The 15,673-nt window shown below is 37.5% G+C and overlaps 1 protein-coding gene across 2 annotated transcripts in view; it reads right to left on the reverse strand.

Moving 5' to 3' along the window:
• LOC112071807 (ADAMTS-like protein 4) overlaps positions 1 to 15,673 on the reverse strand; it is a 30,456-nt gene that overhangs the window by 3,164 nt on the left and 11,619 nt on the right. The gene's annotated exons all lie outside the window — the stretch shown is intronic.

Here is a 15,673-nt window from a genome sequence, read left to right on the forward strand (position 1 = left end):
TTATTGCATGGTGTGCTTTTTACGTAAAGTTTTTTTAAATCTGACACAGCGTTGCATTAAGAACATGTGTATCTTTAATTATGTGTAAAACATGTATCTTTCATCAAAGTTTATGATGATATTTCTGTTATTTGACGTGGCTCTCTGCAATTACTCCGGATATTTTAGAGGCATTTCTGAACATGGCGCCAATGTAAACCGAGATTTGTGGATATAAATATGCACATTATCGAACAAAACATAAATGAATTGTGTAACATGATGTCCTATGAGTGTCATCTGATGAAGATCATCAAGGTTAGTGATTAATTCTATCTCTATTTCTGCTTTTGTGACTACTATCTTTTGCTGGAAAATGGCTGTGTTTTTCTGTGGCTATGTACTGAGCTAACATCATTGTTTGGTGTGCTTTTTCCCGTAAATCCTTTTTGAAATCAGACATGTTGGCTGGATTCACAACATGTGTAGCTTTAATTTGGTGTCTTCATGTGTGATTTCATGAAAGATTGATTTTTATAGTAATATATTTGAATTTGGCGCGCTACATTTTTCCTGGATTTTGGCCAAGTGGGACGCTACCGTCCCACCTATCCCAGAGAAGTTAATGCCTAAAGAGGCACAAAATTGGTTAGAGAAAAAACAAAAAGAATTGGAGGTACTTATTCAAGAACGATCAAGTTAATGTTTTACAAGAATAAAGCGAATTGATAGAAAATGGTGAAAAATGCACAAGTGTTTTTCTGAATCTTTATCATAGAAATGTTACCAAAAATAATTTACAGAAACTCGTTACAAATTATGGAGTCATCCATGATCACCAAATTATATTGTATATTAATATTTTAAGCATAATGTTTTCTTTTCAGTCTCCTCCATTTCCACTGAATGATGTTAACTGTAAAGCTTTATATCCTAATAATAATAATGTAAAATTAACACATTTACAGAAAGACCTGTGTGAAGGCAACTTACAGAAGAGGAACTTTTTGACGCAATTAAATATTTTCAGTCTGGAAAAACACCAGGGCTTGAGGTGATCGATAATGTATACCGTGAGTATTCAACCTTTTTGATGTACTCAAAGATCCATTAATTCAAGCAATTTTTAATTTATCCATTCATTAGCATATTTCTAATGATAGACGTTCTACGGTACATAAAGACAGCTGTTTGATACTCATAAAACAGGACCTCGGTGTAGATATAAAGATCACAGTCCATTTAAAAAAACTAGGAGGCACAAAAATCCTGCGAAATGCTAGCACTATGAAGAGGTTTTACCGAAATTGTCATCCTGGTCAGACAGGTTTGGATGATATATTGGAGATATATACGACAATTACTTGAAACAATTGAACATTATGAAATCAAAGAATACCAGGTCGGTCTTCATAGCAGATTTTTAAAACGGTGTTTGATAAAGAACAACTAGAATGTATATATATGCCTGGATTACTTTATTTCTGTGAATCTCTTATATGATGGGTTAAAAGTATGTACAGCAACCCCCGAGTAAAATAGTAAATAATGGTTACTTCTCAGAGTGATTGAGCTGTTTAAAAAGGAGTAAAACAAGGCTGTCCGTTGTCTCCATATCTATTTATTATGTCCATTGAAAATGCTAGCTATTAAAATTAGATCCAACAAGAACATCAAGGAGTTAGAATCCAGGGATAAAAAACAAGTGTCAATGTACGCTGATGACTCAAGTTTTTTCTTAAGTCCGCAATCTGGATCCCTGCACAGTTTCAATAGAGATCTTGATCACTTTTCTAGCCTCTCTGGACTAAAACTTAATTATGACAAGTGTACCATATTACATATTGGATCGTTAAAAGACACAGTGTTTACACTTACTTGTAGTTTACCAATAAAATGGGCGATGGTGAATTAGACATACTTCGTATTCACAACCAAAAAATATAAATGAACTTACCACAATCAATTTCAATAAAAAGATAGACAATAAAATAATAAAGATTCTGCAACACATGGAGAGGAAACCTTGTCTATTTATGGAAAAATCACATTGATATAACTCTTTGGTCCTATACAAGTTTACTTACTTACGAATGGCGCTGCCTACTCCAGACGAGTCGTTTTTTAAATCAATATATAAGACATGCTATTAAAATGTACTATGTTTGGGTCGATAGTATTAATTGATGGGAATCCTATCAGATTATTAAGCTTAACTCACTAGCACTATGCATTACGTCCATTCAGTTTACATGTTTGATATAAGTGTATGTAAATGCAACAAACAGGGCTCAACAAAGCCTAGTAACTTTATTGCGTCTACTTACAAAATGTGCTAGGTAATATAGTGCGTGGCAATAATCAATACTTAAGGAGTTACAAACTCAAGCGTTTACTAATAAGTTGGGACCCAAATGGTCTCAGAGATTTAAGCATCCTTTGTTCAAAATATGCCTTTTTCCTTTATACAGATTACAAACTTCTTATTTCCAAAAAGCTGGTCATTTTTCTGTAATCTGAAATACATTTGTTTAATTATGTCAATACGCCTCTTTCTTAAACGACCATACAAAAGCTGGTTACAATATTCAGTTTTATCCTCCAGAAATAGATAGACAAATATTTACTAACAAGATGTTATATGGTTAAACTACATAATAGTACTGATAATAAAAATCCACATTCTTTATGGATTATATCTTTGGCGGTGAATGTTGCTCAATTCCAAACTTACAACACAACTGATTGCAGCATTATCTCACAGCATATGGAGGAGTGCAAGTGTGAAATGGGAAAGGTAAGGATAACTTGTTTGACTTTGCCTATTATAATTACAAGATACAAATATTCGGCTGAAAGGAGAACTGGCCCTAAGATTCAAAAATTTACCATTTATTTGAGAACAAAAAAATGTTGACAGCTGTGCCTAACAGGTAGGCAAAATTAAATGGGAAGGATTCTAGATGTACCGAATTCCACGGCACATGGTTTTTACTAAGACTGGCTACATCAAAAACATACACTTCAACGTTTTTCAATTTTAAATTTATATATTATTAACTTGTATCTCCCATTGTAGCTTGGATTTCTGATCCAGGTTCAGAAATTGGCTGAAAGAAAATCACAAACATTCTATTTAAAATTAAACCTTACAATATAGCAGTTTTGGGCGATTTTGAATCAAATAAATATATAATTGGTAACGTTCCTGACCAGATGTTATTATGTGTTTTGCTTGTTTAGTGTTGGTCAGGACGTAGAGCTGGTGGAATTCTATGTTGTGTGTCTAGTTTGTCACTGATTTCTAGTGTCCAGGAACACACTAATATGCTTCTCATCAGAGGCAAGCTTGGTAATCGTTGTCCCTGATTGAGATGCATACTTAGGAGGCTTGTTTCTTGGGAGTTTTGTGGGTGGTTGTCTATCGGTGATTGTTTCCTGTCTCTGTGTTTGGTTTCTGCACCTAATTAGGACTGTCTCCGGCTTTCACGTTTGTTGTCTTCTGTTATTGTTGTAATGTTCAACCTTAATTGTCCCCAATCTAAACATATGTTGACACTAACCTTGCGCTGCATTTTGTGCCTCTCCCTTCAGCCATGGAAGAGAAAGTGCGTTACAAAATTAATACTCGTAGGAAAGGCTTTGCATCTTTTAGCTCGCAAATTCTGTGGGATACTATAGAATTAGAACAAACTTCAAAAATGATATGTAAAACATCACCATCCACAATGTAAAAATATTATATGGCACATAGGGACAACCCAAACGAGGGTGATTAGGTGAGGAGTGGGCTTGAGAGTGGGAACTGATGGGGTGGATTAAGATATTTTTGTTTAGTAATGATATTATTGTTATATATTGCTTTATATAAAAGTACAATGGTAGTCCCGTAGGGGAGAACAAGCTATTGAACACGACCAGAATTTGCAGTTTTCCAAACTTACAAAGCTTACAAAACTAACTGTGAGAGACGAGAATCTAAAACAAAAATCCAGAAAATCACATTGTGCAATGATTTTTAACGTAACAATTCAATTGTGCCATTTTATGCATGACACAAAGTATTTGATCACCTACCCAAACCAGTCAAGAATGTTGGACTCTCACAGACCTGAGTTTTTCTTTAAGAAGCCCTCTGGTGTTCTTCACACTCATTTACCTCGTACTAAATTGCATTCGTTTGACTCGTTACCTGTATAAAGACACCTTGTCACAACACTCAACATATTCACAGACTCCAACCCCTTTCCACAACATTTGGCCAAGTCACAGAGAGCTGTTGCTAGTTAAGGACTATCAGGGATAACATTGACGAACCAGCACATACGGCTGGATGGGCACCAGACAATAGGACAATCCAGCTTGGTTGAGAACTGGCTAACATAACAAGTATTGAGCACAATTTATTTATGAAAATGGCAGACAGTTCAATGATTAACAGCAGTCAATCACCCTCTGATGTCGGTGCGGCTCACAATCGCCAAGATCTCACCTCGTTGGGGCATCTATATGATCATGAGGAAGTCTGGTGAGGTCAGCCCAGAACTACACAAGCAGGACCTGGTCAAGTGACCTGAAGAGAGCTGAGGACTTCCAGTTCTCAAAGAAAAACCATTAGCGTGAACACTCTACGCGCGCCATCATGGATTAAATTCCTGCAGCACACGCAAAGGTCCCCTGCTCAAGGCAGCGCATGACCAGGGCCCAGTCTGAAAGTCTAGCGGAACTAAATGACATCTCGGTAGGTATAATCCAGACGAGGAATCGTGGTAGGAATGTCAGTGTGGCATCTGATGATTGACAAAAATTGAGCTTAATTTGGTCTAAACTCCACTCGCCGTCGGTATGGAGGAAGAAAGAAAAGGATGAGTACAACCCCAAAGACACCACCCATAGACCTGTTGAAGCATGGAGGTGGAAACATCTATTCTTTTGGGGTTATCTCTCTTTACTTGGCAAAGGGGATTTACAGGAACGAGCTGCATCCAGTATTGAAGGGGAGGCATTGGATGGGGCCATTTGTTATCGCTGAGATTTTGGCCAACAACCTCCTTGCCTCTGCAGTTAAGGGAAGCATTTGAACGCGATTGGTCCCTTGGCTGGGATCTATCTAGAGCATGACAAATCTGTACCTCTGTAAAAACACACAGCCGGGCCAACTATGACGTGAGGCTCCTCGAAAGATTACATCTCAGTGTCGTATGGAGAGGTACTAGGGCCAAAATCCCTGCTGCAGTGTGTTGCAAACTGGTCAAACCGAACTACAGGAAACGTACGGATCTCTGCTAATTTGCAAACAAAGGTTCTTTGTTACCAAATATTAAGTGTTCTGGTTTTCTTGTATATCAAATACTTATGTCATTGCAATAAAATGCATTAAATGACCTTAAAAAATCAATACAATTGTGATTTTCTGGATTTTGTTTTTAGATTCCGTCTCTCACAGTTGAAGTTAACCTATGATTAAAAAAAATTAGCAGACCATCTCATGCTTTTGGTAAGCTAGGAAAACGCTGCAAAATCGGCAGGTGTGCAAGTACTTGTTTCCCCACTGTATGTAAAAATGTGTATGAAAAATGTGTATGTAAAATGTATGATGTAAAATGTATGTATATCGTAAGCAGAAAAAGCTCTAACAAAAAATCTATATGATGTTTGTCTTCCTAAGAGGTGGGGGTGGAGGATGGGTTAATAAAACATTTTTTTAAATAAAAATAATCTTCACCCTTATAAAGACACTTTGAAATTTGATGTTTGGAGACCTCTTTTGCAAGTTGCTGACGTATTGAGAAACAGGAATTGAACGTTTAATTCTGACGTTGAGACTGTGAGAAGCTTGTATGCGATAAACTCATGAGTGAAGTATAACATGTTAAACAAAACATATTCAAAGTGTTTCCTAGACAGGCCTCTCGTAGTGTCTGTTGCCCCTGCCTCAGCAAATCTGCCTTCAATTGGTGTAAAGTTTCAATGCCAGAATCCTGGATGTTGTTCAGCGGGCTAGGAAAGAGAAACGTCTAAAGCTAAGTTCAACTTATGCTGGCAGATGCGTTTTAAAGCCCCAGATATTTTAATTGAACTGAGGAATAAAATCATCAACTTGTTGTGGAATATATGGATGGATCATGGCCTGTGTGGAAGTGCTGTTGGCACAGGCCACTGCTGGCTTTGGTCATGCCTAGAACGCAGTGCGCTATGTGTAACCATGCTTGCGGTGTGCTAACAGAGCGGAAGGCTTTCGATATGTTCCTTGTGATCTGTTAAATGATTTCTACATTTCATAACTCAGAAGCTCTCTCTGTGTTGTGTGCATGTTTTGTGATGTGTTTTGTGTGGTGTGTGTGTGTGTGTATGTAATAGTTGATAATTGTCGCTGGTGCGTGAGTGGGATTGTGGTCGTGCTGTGTAAATTATACCATGTGTTGTGTGTGTGTTTGTATGTGATGTACTGTGTTGTTGTGTGATGTGTTGTCTCATATGTCGCTGTGATGTGTGTGTGGTGTGTGTGTGTGAATACGTGACCTTGCTTGTGTAAGCAAGAACAACCCAAAGCTAAGTACTCACTGACCTTCTGAACTCACTACCAATGCTTCTCCCATTCAGCAAAAACCAGGGAACATGAGTCTGCGCACCACCACTCTGAGAGAAAGAGCGTACAGTGCCTGTAATGTGTATGTAATAGTTACTGGATTATGGACATAAGAATGTGTATGTGTGGTGTGTGTGTGTGTGTTGTGTGTGTGTGTGTTTGTTGTGTGTGTGTGTGTGTGTGTGTGTTGGGTCGCTTGTGCTTCTGAGAGATTGAGATTGATTGTCCTCTATTTCGCGTGCGTGCCTGTGCGTGCTTTTGTGCGTGGCCGTGCGATGGTTGCGTAGCCGACCTATGAGAATATAGCAGTTGCTGCAGTGTATAAGCGTGCACTACTTAGAGATGTGTTAGTTGTGTGTGTAAGTTTTTATACTTCTTGAGCAATGTTTCCAGGTCTACAATAGGTTCAAATGAACGGCGCATCGCTCTGCTTCTTCTCAATGTGTCAGAGGAACCTACTTCTCATCCACCTTAGGGGACTTGAAAGAGATAACATGAGTGACATCACAAACAAACACAGCTCTCCCACCGCGAGGCTTGGAGACCATTACTGACTCTAAATCTGACAATCTCCAGCGTAGAAACACACAAGGACCCATCAAGACACTCCAAAGCACACTGAGGCTTCTTCAACACCGTGAGATGGCCAGTGCGATGCATCACCCACATCTATGAGCATGCTTTCTATGGGCTAATTACCACTCAGGACCCCTAAACTACGATTATCAGACACTAATCACACAAATAACTGACCTTCTATATCACCATACACGATATATTTTGGTGCAGATACCTATGTGAGATGCGTGCACCTATTTACTATACACTCAGGGCTTCCATTTGTCAACCACGAGAAGAGAGGAATGGTTGACTAACTTGCCACACAAAAACCCTCACTGTCAATAGACCTATGAAAGAAGTAAGTAGAGGACAAGAGTAATCGAGATTAGTGCATGTAACGATCGCGAACAACGATTATAAAGACAGTAAGAGATAGATATCACCATCGCTACGATAAATGAAGTCCAACAGTATGGTTTTAGGACTTAATACATAGTACAGGACACTGTTATTCTTAGTGATCAGATATGTATGCTTCATACCTAACATGAGTGTTATGATAATTGGCCCCTACATATTGAGTATATGTAGACCAACAGCTGTTATGCCTTAATCCTCAGATATATCTAACCTACTGATCAATAACATACAACTTTTATGTAACGTACTCATGAGCTTCATAAACAGATATCATTTAGAAGCATCCATGCAGCTATTATATCTATTCTACTTTCTCGCGAGATTATCAGCTCACATGTCGCGTGGCTCTCGCTCCAGTTAGACCGCTAATATAAATTCGTTCGTACATATCGCTTTTTGTAGGTGAACTACATCTTCTAACGCTGTTGTACCGATGAGATTAGGATTTCTTTCCTTAGATAAGAGCTGTCCAACGCCCTGATGGACAGATTGACATACTCAGCCAGGTATTCCAGTTGCATCATTGCGTTTCAGTTTAGATATGAATCCTCCCCTGGCCTGCTTGCGTCTAATGTTAGTAGTGCGCTGACTACGTATCATTATCTACGATTATGCTGTGTTTCCCTGAACTTCACACAGAAGTGACAAAAGTGTGAGATGAAATCCTGAAAGTCTGTGTAACTAGACCTCGTTATTCTTCCCACTCGCTGGCGAGGTTCTAAGTGCAGCAGAATCACAGCTGTTTAAATAACATCTCAATCAAGCTCTTAAACGCAGCGCCTGAGCTTTATGCAGAGCAACATTGGACGTCGAAGATGCGAACAATACTAAATGGACCGTCCCTAACTATCTTATCACGTCGCGTGTGGTATGCCTTTTACCCACGGCGTACACCACCAAGACACCCTAGTCCTGCGCTGAGAAGTTAACCCAAAATCGACTAAATGCTCTCTATTTCCGAAACTGGCGTACAATCTTGTTTAACCATACAATTAACTATCACTTAATCAAACTGCCTCAAAACTGGATAACTGGCTGAACCAAAAATGATAGTGTCTAGTTAATACATCTGCTAACATCTGTCCAATCTCATGGTATATGTATCACATTCTGTAGTCCACTAGTGTTAGAGCCTATGAGAGTATGTGCCTCTAGCGTTCTTTTCCTTCATAATATCTAGTCGAGATTTGGTGTGCATTTTGCTTGGTTATATGTGTCTCGATAGTACATATATGAATTCTCGTGTCTTAAAGCGCTGTCTTTTAATAGTCTATATAGCGCAACCTACAACCTCAGGAGCGACACCATGCCCAGGGCTAAGACAGTCAGTTAGACAACTTATGCTACTCTACCTATCGTGTTCGTATTAATAGACGCTGTAAGAGTATGGAGATTTGAGACTTTCACCAACACATTATTTGTGTGAACTGTGAACATATCAGCTATACGATCAGATAATTCAGTCTATAAAGAACTGGAATACAACCCTATCTGACATCTATCAGTAATATCCCGAATTCTATGGCAGCAAACATTATGCTAGAGTGAACCCCTTGTAGACTGAGTGCATTATAGGTCGTTCTCCGAAATACTTGTATGAGCCAGACTCGCCCTCTTGCGCCCTCCCTGGATCGTGGAGACACTCACTATCTCTCCCGAGCATAGTTGCGCGAGCTCACACACACTAACGAATACTTAAACATATATCATTCTCCATCACTAGCTTATCCTCTAAGAAGCACACGAAGAACAGAGATACGTGTTAATCACATTCTACGACATCAGGTGGCAACTGAATACACCAAAGCAGATACGCTCAAGTCTTCATTATATTACCTCACATGTGACTCGCTTAATAAGGACTACTAGCATTAAGACTAACGACCCCCCTCTACCCGCGCCATACGACTATCTTTATCCATTCCCAATCTAGTATGTAGCTTAAGCAATAAATCATGGCAAGAAAGAGGACATGAGACTGAGTATGAGAAAGTACAGTATAGACAATGATGGAAGACAGGGAGCAGAAGGAGATTGTGAGAGCGTGAGCTAAAAATATTCTACATAGTCACCGATGATCAATTTATAATTGACTTTACAAATTTGAATCGCGTGCAATGTGGCCCCAATCACCCAGAGTGAGTGTGAAAATTACTCCTTCTCAAACAATTGCTTAACGTCAGTCCCCAAATTCAGAGATCACAACCCCATAACCATCAATTGCGCTAACCTCGTGCTTTACTCAGAGAATTTCAACCATAGTGATGCTGGCTAAGTAAGCCCAAACAACACACGGTAATGCTGAACTATTTATTCCTCAACAGTATCGAACTTATAACACAGCAAAATATTGCTTCCAAGCTATTATCAAAAAATGGTATGGCCTCATTTCTGGGCTGTGAGCATCACTACACTGTCGTTTGGAAGTATTAGTGTATGTACAATGCTGCACCGCTGAAAAAACCTGGGTTGTGTATTAACACTACATTCCACTCATTATCTGAAATTTCATTGATACCGGTAAGCTGATTCATTTTAAGCAGAGAGACAAGTGATTTTGTATTAATGACATAGAAAGTCAGATAGAAAAGTGTCTTGTTTAATTTTGCATGGGAAAGAAATGGCCAACAACACCGTGCTAAGTTTTTACATAGCCAACTGCTTTCCAATACCCCTACTTCGTTTATTGGTCCTAGGCACGTATAAGGAAATAAAAACTGTTGGGCATGACTGTTCTGTGAGTATACAATGGTCGGAATCAGCTTTGCAGTGGCATACTTCAAGCCAGACTCTCTCTCGTCCACAGAGGGTTTGCAAGAAATGTGCCTTTGTTCATAGACGTTTTCCCGCCGGAACCGCTAACACGTTCTAAAGCGAATACTGGAACATAGTTATTTAACATCGAACCGTTGGAAAGTCAAGGCGATCTAAAGAATAATAATGTAATTTAGGTTTTATTTGTGAATTCATTAAAAATCTTGTAAGGAAATACTGTAACTGAAAAAGTATTATCCACTACATGTAGAATCTCCATCCTCGACGTGTGTTATGAAATCTGAAAAATTATGATTTTTTTTCTTAGATGTTGGATAGGGGGCAGTATTCACTTCGGGTAAAAAGCGTGCCAGAGTAAACTGCCTGCTAAACTCAGGCCCAGAAGCAATATATAGCCATTATTAGAGATTTGGATAGAAACACTCTCTGAAGTATCTAAAACTGTTTGAATGATGTCTTGAGTATAACGAAACTCATATGGCAGGCAAAACCTGAGAAAAATCCAACCAGGAAAGGTGGAAAATCTGAGGTTTGTAGGTTTTCAAGTCTTTGCCTATCCAAATACAGTGAAATTGGGTTCAAATGCACTTCCTAAGGCTTCCACTAATTCACAGTCTTTAGAACCTTGTATCCAGCTCTACTATGAAGGGGGACGAACAAGAGCTGTTTAACTAAGGGCTGGCAGAATGCACGAGCTAAGTGTACGCGCGCAGCCCGTGAGAGCAGAGCTGCGTTCCTTTTCATTTCAAAGACAAAAAAAATTGTCCGGTTGAACTTATTAAAGATTTATGATAAACATCCTAAAGATTGATTCTATACATCGTTAATTTCTACGAACTGCTAATAGAAGTTTTTAGACTTTCATCTGACTTCGTCTGGGACTTGCCCACCCTTTGAATTTGTCGATTGGTGAACTAAACGCACTAACAAAAAGGAGGTATTTGGACATAAAGATGAACTTTATCGAACAAAACAAAACATTTATTGTGCGACAGATTCCTGGGAGTGCATTTCTGATGAAGATCATCAAAGGTAAGTGAATATTATAACCGCTATTCTGACTTCTGACTCCACAACATGGCGGTTATCTGTATGGCTGTTTTGTGCGACCTGTAACTCAGATTAATGCATGATGTGTTTTTCCTAAAGCTTTTTTGAAATCTGACACAGCCATTAACAAAAAAAAAAAAAAAAAATGGAAAGTATATATTTAAATTCTATGCATAAGCACTTGTATCTTTATCAAAGTTTATGATGAGTATTTCTGGTAAAATTATGGTCTTGCTGCAAATCGCAAATGTTTTCGAGGCACCAACATTACTAACATACACGCGCCAATGAAACTGAGATTTTGGATATAAAGATGAAAACTTTAATCGAACAAAACATACATGTATTGTATTAACAATGAAGTCTATGAGTGCCATATGATGAGATCATCAAAGGTAGTGATTCATTTATCTCTATTTCTGCTGTGACTCCTCTCTTTGGCTGGAAAATTGGCTGTATGTTTTGGTTGGAGTAGCACTGACCTTTAACATAATAGTATGGTTGCTTTCGATGTAAAAGCCTTTTGAAATCGACCGAATGGCTAGGATTAACAAGAAGTTAAGCTTATGTGTATTGCACTTGTTGAATTTGTAGGAAAGTTAAAATATTTAAAAAAAATATATGTTGAATTTTCCCGCCTGCCATTCAACGGGGCTATTAGACCGCTTTTGTTTAACTCTAAACCGAGCCCCTAATGCCCGTTGTGCCGGAATTTCCAAACACCAGAAGGCTTTTTACATCGAAAGTGGCACACCAGCCCAATTAACTTATAGAATTATGTATAATGCCTAAAGAGGCACAAAATTGGTTAGAGAAAAAACAAAAAGAATTGGAGGTACTTATTCAAGAACGATCAAGTGTAATGTTTTACAAGAATAAAGCGAATTGGATAGAAAATGGTGAAAAATGCACAAGTGTTTTCTTGAATCTTTATCATAGAAATGTTACCAAAAATAATTTACAGAAACTCGTTACAAATTATGGAGTCATCCATGATTCACCAAATTATATTTGGTATATTAAATATTTTAAGCATAATGTTTTCTTTTCAGTCTCCTCCATTTCCACTGAATGATGTTAACTGTAAAGCTTTATATCCTAATAATAATAATGTAAAATTAACACATTTACAGAAAGACCTGTGTGAAGGCCAACTTACAGAAGAGGAACTTTTTGACGCAATTAAATATTTTCAGTCTGGAAAAACACCAGGGCTTGAAGGTATACCAGTAGAGGTATATCAGACCTTTTTTGATGTACTCAAAGATCCATTATTAGCATGTTTTAATTACTCCATTATTAGCATATTTTTAATTTGTAGACGTTCAGGTACTCAACAAGAAGGTCTGATTTCATTACTACTAAAACAGGACCGTGGTGGTTAGTATAAAGATCCAGTCCATTTAAAAAACTGGAGGCACCAAAAATCCTGGCGAAATGCATAGCACATAGAATAAGAAGGTTTTACCAGATATTGTTCATCCTGGTCAGACAGGTTTGGATGATATATTGGAGATAATATACGACAATTACTTGAAACAATTGAACATTATGGAACATCAAAGATACCAGGTCTGGTCTTCATAGCAGATTTTTAAACGGCGTTTGATAAAGAACAACTAGAATGTATATATAAATGCCTGGATTACTTTATATTCTGTGAATCTCTTATATGATGGGTTAAAAGTCATGTACAGCAACCCCAGACGTAAAATAGTAAATAATGGTTACTTCTCAGAGAGTATTGAGCTTTTAAGAGGAGTAAAACAAGGCTGTCCGTTGTCTCCATATCTATTTATTATGTCCATTGAAATGCTAGCTATTAAAATTAGATCCAACAAGAACATCAAGGAGTTAGAAATCCAGGGGATAAAAACAAGTGTCAATGTACGCTGATGACTCAAGWTTTTTCTTAAGTCCGCAATCTGGATCCCTGCACAGTTTCAATGAAGATCTTGATCACTTTTCTAGCCTCTCTGGACTAAAACTTAATTATGACAAGTGTACCATATTACATATTGGATCGTTAAAAGACACAGTGTTTACACTATCTTGTAGTTTACCAATAAAATGGGCGGATGGTGAATTAGACATACTTCGTATTCACAACACAAAAAATATAAATGAACTTACCACAATCAATTTCAATAAAAAGTTAGCAAAAATGAAAAGATTCTGCAGCCATGGAGAGGCAAACACTTGTCTATTTATGGAAAAATCACATTGATTAACTCTTTGGTCCTAACATAGTTTACTTACTTACGAATGGCGCTGCCTACTCCAGACGAGTCATTTTTTAAATCATATGAGCAAAAAATATTACATTTTATTTGGAATGCTAAGCCAGACAAAATTAAACGTGCTTATTTATGTAATGAATATGAGTTTGGGGGGCTAAAATTATTAAATATTAAAGCTTTAAACCTCTTACTAAAAGCTTTACTCATACATAAGTTATATTAAAACCCAAAATGGTTCTCCAGTAGATTATTAAGAAAAGAAAATTGTCCTTTTACCTTTATACAGATTACAACTTCTAATTTCCAAGAAGCTGTAATTTTCTGTAATTGAAAATGACATTTTGTTTAAAGTAACGCCCTTTCTTAAACAAGCCATACAAAGCTGGTTACAATTTCAGTTTTATCCTCCAAAAAAGGTAGAACAAATATTACAACAAATGTTATGGTTCAACTCAAATATACTGATGAATAAAAACACATTCTTTATGGATAAAAAAAAAAAAAGTATTATATTTATTAATGATATTATGAATAAAAACGGTGTAGTTATGAGCAGGCATTCCCATATATTTTCAATAGCTGCTATTGAAAATATATGAGAATGTCTGCTCAATCCAAACTTACAACAAACTGATTGCAGCATTACCACAAACATGGAGGAGACAAGTGGAAAAGGGAGAAGGTAGCAAACTTGTTTGCCTGCCATAAATTAAAGACACAAATTGGCTGAAAGGAATTGGCATAAATAGAAAATATACCAGTTTCATTTGAGGCCAAAAATGTTGACAGCTGTGCCATACAGGTAGCAAAATAAATGGGAAGAGATTTAGATGTACCGATTCCACGGCACATGGTTTATGAACTGGTACAAAAAACAACACTTCGAGTTTTTCAATTTAAATTATTATACAAAATTCTTGCTACCAACAGAATGCTTTATATATGGGGCATACAACAATCTCAGCTCTATAGATTTTGCTGCGATGAGACAGAATCACTACATAATTTATTCTGGTATTGCCCCTATGTAGCTTGTTTCTGGTCACAGGTTCAGGAATGGTGAAGAAAATCACAACATTAATTTAAAATGAACCTTACAAATAGCAGTTTTGGGGCGATTTTGAATAAATAAATAACATAATAATACTCGTAGGAAAGGCTTTCATCTTTAGCTCCCAATCTGTGGATACTATAGAATTAGAAAGATTCAAAATGTATGTAAACATCACAGCACAATTGAAAAATATATGGCACATGGAAACCAAACGAGGGTGATAGGTGGGATGGGCTGAGAGTGGCTGAGGGGTGGGATTAAATAGCATTTTGTTTGGTAATGTATTATTGTTATATGATTGCTTTATATAAAAGTACCATATATGTAAAATGTGTATGAAAGATGTGTATGTAAAATGTATATGTAAAATGTATGTATACATAGCAGAAAAGCTGTACAAAAATATATATATATGTTTGTCTTCCTAAGAGGGGGGTGGAGGATGGGTTAACCAAACATAAAAAAATAAATAAAAAAAATGCCTAAACTTACCCTTAAACACTTTGAAATTTGACATTTGGAACATCTTTGAAGTTTGACATTTGAGAAACATGGATGAAGGTCTAATTCTGACGTGAGACTGTGAGAGCTTGTTGGATAAACATGTAGTAAACATGTAACAAACATATTCAAGTGTTTCCTAGACAGGCCTCTCTAGTTCTGTTGGCCCCTGCCTSAGCAAATCTGCCTTCAATTGGTGTCAAAGTTTCAATGCCAGAATCCCTGGATGTTGTTCAGCGGGCTAGGAAATAGAAGACGTCTAAGCTAAGTTCACTTATGCTGGCAGTAGCTTTAAAGCAGTTTTATGAACTGAGGAATAAAATCATCAACTGTGTGGAATATGGATGGATGGCCTTGTGGAAGTGCTGTGGCACAGCCAGCTCTGGCCTGGCATGCTGAACGCAGTGCGCTATGTGTGCATGTGCGTGTGTAACAGGCAAGGCTTTGATGTGTTCCTCTGTGGATCTGTCTAAATGTTTCTCATTTCATAACTCAGAGCTCTCT

Source organism: Salvelinus sp. IW2-2015, unplaced genomic scaffold (genome assembly GCF_002910315.2).
Source record: "Salvelinus sp. IW2-2015 unplaced genomic scaffold, ASM291031v2 Un_scaffold1727, whole genome shotgun sequence".
In the NCBI taxonomy this organism is placed as follows: Eukaryota; Metazoa; Chordata; class Actinopteri; order Salmoniformes; family Salmonidae; genus Salvelinus; species Salvelinus sp. IW2-2015.